Source organism: Rhinopithecus bieti, unplaced genomic scaffold (assembly GCF_001698545.2).
Source record: "Rhinopithecus bieti isolate Rb0 unplaced genomic scaffold, ASM169854v2 scaffold_31527, whole genome shotgun sequence".
Classification (NCBI taxonomy): Eukaryota; Metazoa; Chordata; class Mammalia; order Primates; family Cercopithecidae; genus Rhinopithecus; species Rhinopithecus bieti.
The window spans coordinates 2,756,049-2,762,033 of NW_016813959.1; the positions used below are offsets into that span (position 1 = coordinate 2,756,049).

Sequence of the window (5,985 nt, forward strand, 5' to 3'; positions counted from 1 at the left end):
TTTTTTTGAGACGGAGTCTCGCTCTGTCGCCCGGGCTGGAGTACAGTGGCCAGATCTTAGCTCACTGCAAGCTCCGCCTCCCGGGTTCACGCCATTCTCCTGCCTCAGCCTCCCGAGTAGCTGGGACTACAGGCGCCCGCCACCTCGCCCGGCTAGATTTTTGTATTTTTTAGTAGAGACGGGGTTTCACCGTGTTCGCCAGGATGGTCTCGATCTCCTGACCTCGTGATCCACCCGTCTCGGCCTCCCAAAGTGCTGGGATTACAGGCTTGAGCCACCGCGCCCGGCGATAGTCTCTATCTTTAGAGCTCTTTTGTAGTCCCTTTTATAAGGGCTTTCTTAAGTTCACTCACCACTTTAGAAACTTTAATGCTCATTCAGGGAGATGTTGCTGTATTTGAATTACCATACTGTACCTGAAAAGTTGATAGTTAAGAAGCTTAACTATCAATAAATGAAGCACACACATCAATAAATAAAGCAAATAATAAAAAGAGGGAGGAGCTCATAGCTGATGTGAGATACCCAGTAGAAAAATCAAGGCAGTCACACAGAAGGAGAAACAGGAGCCAGGCACAGTGGTGCCTGCCTGTGATCCCAGCTCCTCGGGAGGTTGAGACAGGAGGATCACTTGAGCCCAGGAGTTCAAGACCAGCCTGGGCAACAGAGTGAGACCCAGCCTCTAAAAAATATAATAATTTTTAAAATAATTTTATTATTATTATTTTTTGAGACAGAGTCTCGCTCTGTCACCCAGCCTGGAGTGCCGTGGTGCGACCTCAGCTCACTGCAACCTCTGCCTCCTGGGTTCAAGCTATTCTCCTGCCTCAGCCTCTCAGGTAACTGGGATTATAGGCATGTGCCGCCATGCCTGGCTAATTTTTTTTTTTTTTTTTTTTTTTAAAGTAGAGGCAGGGTTTCGCCATGTTGGCCAGGCTGATCTTTAACTCCTGACCTCAAGTGATCCGCTCAGCCTCCCAAAGTGTTGGGATTACAGGCGTGAGTCACCGTGCCCAGCCCTAATAATTTAAAAAATAATTTTAAAAAGAGATGGGAGGCCAGGAGCGGTGGCTCACACCTGTAATCCCAGCACTTTGGGAGGCTGAGGTGGGCAGATCACGAGGTCAGGAGTTCGAGACCAGCCTGACCAACATGGTGAAACCCCGTCTCTACCAAGAATACAAAAATTAGCTGGGCATGGTGGCACCTGCTTGTAGTCCCAGCTACTCAGGGGGCTAAGGCAAGAGAATCGCTTGAACCTGGGAGGCAGAGGTTGCAGTGAGCCGAGATTACGACACTACACTCCAGCCTGAGCGACAGAGCGAGACTCCGTCTCAAAAAATGAAAAATAAAATAAAATAAGAAATGGTGAGAGAAGAGTAAGTGGTCCCTAGGATTTTGAGGCGTATGCTTGGCTCATCCTCTATCCCAGTATGGACATTGAAATAAGTTATCAACCTCCTTTGAAATACTAATGAGCTCTTTTTCTTCCACAAGTCAAGCAGTGTTTTGTATTCTGGGAAAAAGCCTTTTCTCTTTAATTTTGTGCCTCAAAGTTTCTTTTGAAACGGATGTATATTTTCCTGTGGAATTCTCAAGATATTTTTTCATGCGTGTTTGTAGGGATGACATGTTTTAGAAATTTCTTTCCAATCCTCTTAGGCATTGTCTGAGAGTTTTTCTGATGTGTAAAGCTCTCAGTCCTCTTTTATTGCTTCCTGAGCTGTTAGGACTACTTCATTCCATTTTACGTTAAACTTAACATTTTCCAGGGAATGATTGGAATTGCAGTAGGCATTCATTCAAATGTTCAGAACTTCATTTCTCCTACACCCACTTCTGGCTGTGGCCTTGTAGGAATAAGAATGGAGACTAACAAAAAGTGATAATAAAAGGGAAAACCTTGATGCGTAATTATCAAGCATACCATTTCACCCTAAAGCCTTTTTTTTCTAGCTGTATTTACTACCCATCTAAATACCCAATTAGAAATCGAAAGTAGACCGGGTGCGGTGGCTCACACCTGCAATCCTAGCACTTTGGGAGGCCGAGGTGGGTGGATCACAAGGTTAGGAGTTCGAGACCATCCTGGCCAGTATGGTGAAACTCCGTCTCTACTAAAAATACAAAAATTAGCTGGATGTGCTGGTGGGCGCACATAGTAGTCCCAGCAACTCGGGAGGCTGAGGCAGGAGAATTGCTTTAACCCAGGAAGCAGAGGTTGCAGTGAGCCGAGATTGCACCACTGTACTCCAGTCTGGGAGACAGAGTGAGACTCCGTCTCAAAAAGAAAGAGAAAAGAAAAGAACAGAAAAGAAGGAAGGAAAGGAAGGAAGGAAGGAAAAGGGGAAGGGGGAAGGGAGGGAAGGAAAGGGAAGGGAAAGGGAAAGGAATCTGAGGTAGTGTCTGTTTTCCTAATTCCTGGCATGGTAATCTTGCTCCTATCCACCTGTGAAGTTGTTCTTGGCAGATGGATCTCGATCATTCCCTTAGGCTTCTACTCCCTAGCAGAAAGGGTTTTCACCCTGGTTTGCATTCAGCACTTGCTTTTCTACAAGGTGCTGAATCCTCATACCGATAAAGTTCATAAGTCACCTTAGAAGGGGTTTGAAATGCTAATTCGCAGCTGTTGACAAGTATGAATTCCCATCAGCCTGGAATGTTTCGCCTATTCAAAGTAATAGAGCATCCTTGAATATAATCTCTTTTAAAACCCAGAAATGTGATACCTGGAAGCTTCAAGCTAAGAAAGAGAAAACTTCTCTGAGATGCCCAGAGCAATTTTGTCTCAAGAAATCAATAAACAAATAGCCACATAACCCCCCAGAAGTGTTCCTATTGAGCTTTATGTATAGCTTTAGGTATGTATGTTCATGTGAGTTTGTGTGTGTATGTGTGCGACAGACCACCTTGAATGCCAGGGTTGTATTAGTGTGACTGTAATTTATTTTTCAAAATTCTTGAGGTAAAGATCTAGCTCATATATTATCTTTTTTAAAAAAAATTTATTGACGGTTATTTCTGATTTTAGAAATAATCAATTTACTGTAGAAAAAAATGGTACCATAAAGAACAATAAACAAAGTAAAAATTCACTTCCTACAAATCATGACTGTTAACAGTTTGGGTGTATCTTTCCAGTCTTTTTTCTATGCATGCATATAGTGTATCTACATGTGCAATGGTTAGAATGTCTCTACCAAAACCCACATTGACATTTGATTGCCATTATGATGGTCTTAAGAGGTGAAACCTTTAAGAGGTGATTAAATTAATCCACTGCACTCATCAGTGGATTAATGCTGTTATCACAGAGTGGGTTACTTATGTTAGAAATAAACTTTCAGTGCTGCAAAAGAAATAGCACTCAAACATACATTTAATTTTCTCAGCAAGGCAATTTTACTTCTGTAGAAGGGTGTGACTCCCAGATGGAGCCATGGCGACAGCACACCTGAACAAGAGAGGGGAAGGGATTTTTATTCCTGACACAGATAGCCCCTACTGTCATGTTGTTCCCCTGTTGGCTAGGGTTGGATCACACAGTCTAAGCTAATTCCGATTGACTGTTTTAAAGAGAGCAGGGGTACGAGTCAGAGTGACGGGGTGAGCAGTTTGGTGGGAAGAACAGTTAGGAACAGGTGACTCAGGTCAGGGCAGGTGACCAGGGGTGACTCAGTTCGGAGCAGGTGACCAGGGGAATAGATGTGAACTACTGATTAGAAATGGTGGAAAAGGTTGTTTATTGAAACTAGGGGCAAGAAGATGAGGAGAACGAGAAAGTTAAACTTTAAAATGGAGAACAAAGAACTGAACATACTGACATACTGATTCTTTGAAGAGAAATTTAGAACTTACTGTATTTAACACTTATCAAGGGAATTCAGCCCCCTTTTCCTGTCTGTGCTCATTTATGCCTTCCACCCTTCCACCATGGTTTGACCCTCATCAGAGTGCCATGCTCTTATACTTCCCAGCCTTCAGAACCATGAGCCAAATAAATTCTTCCCTTGATAGATTGCCTAGTCTGTGATATTCTGTTATAGCAGCGACAAAACTAAGCAAACATGCATTGTTTTTTTTTATTCCTTTCAACCACTTTGGGATCATATCCTGCGTACTTCAAGTCTTCCTTTTCTCACTTCCTGGAATTGAAACCACCTTTGCAAAATTATGACTGAGACAGTGAAAGAGGTCCAATTTAAATGACTCCATCTTGCCTCTAACCTCCAAGCTGTCCTTGTTCATTCCCGGGTGTAGGCTGAACTAACTTTGGGAGGAACTTAGTTTATAGTTTCAAAAGTTTAAAACAAAGATGACAGTAGAAAAAATTCCCTTTTTGCCTGGAGAGTAGAGTGCTAACATTAACTGCAAGATTAGAAACTATGCTTTAGGAGTCATGTAGCTGGAGACTACAAGATTCTGACCCTCCCTAAACTGCTCCTAAGATCAGGGCTTGAGATGGTTTGCAGACTACCCTGGATGGATCAACCGGCACCACCCAGATCGAGAAACCAGTCCTTCTGATCTTGTGACTGCCTCCCACCCCACCCCACCCCACCCCTGTGCCCAGGAACTGACTCAGTGCAAGGGGACAGGGACGCCCCATGATTTCACCTTTGACCCAACCAATCAGCACCCCCCAGCTCACTGCGCCTTCCCTTCCACCAAATTGTCTTTAAAAATTTTGATCCCCAAATGTTCAGGGAGACTGGCTTGAGTCATAATAAAACTCCAGTCTCCCGCTCAGCTGGTTCTGTGTTAATTACTGTTTCTCTATTGCCATTCCCGTCTAGAGAAATCAGCACCATCTAGGCAGCGGGTAAGGTGAACCCACTGGGCAGTTACAAATTGGGTAAGGTGAACCCATTGAGCAGTTACGTAGTCTGAAAAAATTCTATGTCTTCCATGTTTTCCAACCAACTGACTGTATAACTTTTAAAAAACGTGTGTGCGTTACATCTATTGACATGACCTCCTGCTTGAAGCAAGTGTTTTTAAGCTTTTATTATAAGTTAATTTGAAAGCTGGAGGAACAGAAAACCAAATACCATGTGTTCTCACTTATAAGTGGGAGCTACACATTGGATACACATGGACATAAAGATGGGAACAGTAGACATTGGGGACTATTGGCGGCGAGAGGGAGGGGAGCAAAGGCTGAAAAACCACCTATTGGATACTGTGCTCACTGCCTTAAACCTCAGTGTCACACAATATACCCATGTAACAAATCTGTACATGTACCTCCTGAATCTAAAATAAAAATTGAAATTTTTTTTTTAATCCCAAAAGAAAGCACGGTTAAAAAAAAATTGAAAGCTGGAAACCACAGGAAACTTGGACACATGTCTTCATTCTCAGTAGGGAAATACTCTGCTTTAAGAAGTATTGCGTCTGGGCCGGGCGCGGTGGCTCAAGCCTGTAATCCCAGCACTTTGGGAGGCCGAGACGGGCGGATCACAAGGTCAGGAGATCGAGACCATCCTGGCTAACACAGTGAAACCGCATCTCTACTAAAAAATACAAAAAACTAGCCGGGCGAGGTGGCGGGCACCTGTAGTCCCAGCTACACACAGGAGGCTGAGGCAGGAGAATGGCATAAACCCAGAAGGCGGAGGTTGTAGTGAGCGGAGATCCGGCCACTGCACTCCAGCCTGGGAGACAGAGGGAGACTCCGTCTCAATAAAAAAAAAAAGTATTGCGTCTCATTCTCATCTTGAAGCCCTTGGGTGTGGCAGCTGAAAGCTTTTAAAGATGGGTTGCATTTCCCCAAAGGTAGCCAAAATATCATTACCTCCCTAGGCAAATACGTCTTGGGTGCTAGGCGCTGTGTTGGGTGAGGTAGGATACAACGGTGGTCCCTGCCCTCAGGGAGCTTATATTACAGTTGAGGGAGGGAAGCGAGATAGTGAACAGTAAGCAGGCACAAATCAATGTGATAATTACCAATTGTGATACAGTCTAGACAGCCGGAAGGCCCTC

The 5,985-nt window shown here is 44.0% G+C and overlaps 1 protein-coding gene across 4 annotated transcripts in view; it reads left to right on the forward strand.

Moving 5' to 3' along the window:
• The window catches only part of STX8 (syntaxin 8), a 350,582-nt gene that overhangs the window by 255,829 nt on the left and 88,768 nt on the right, over positions 1-5,985 (forward strand). The gene's annotated exons all lie outside the window — the stretch shown is intronic.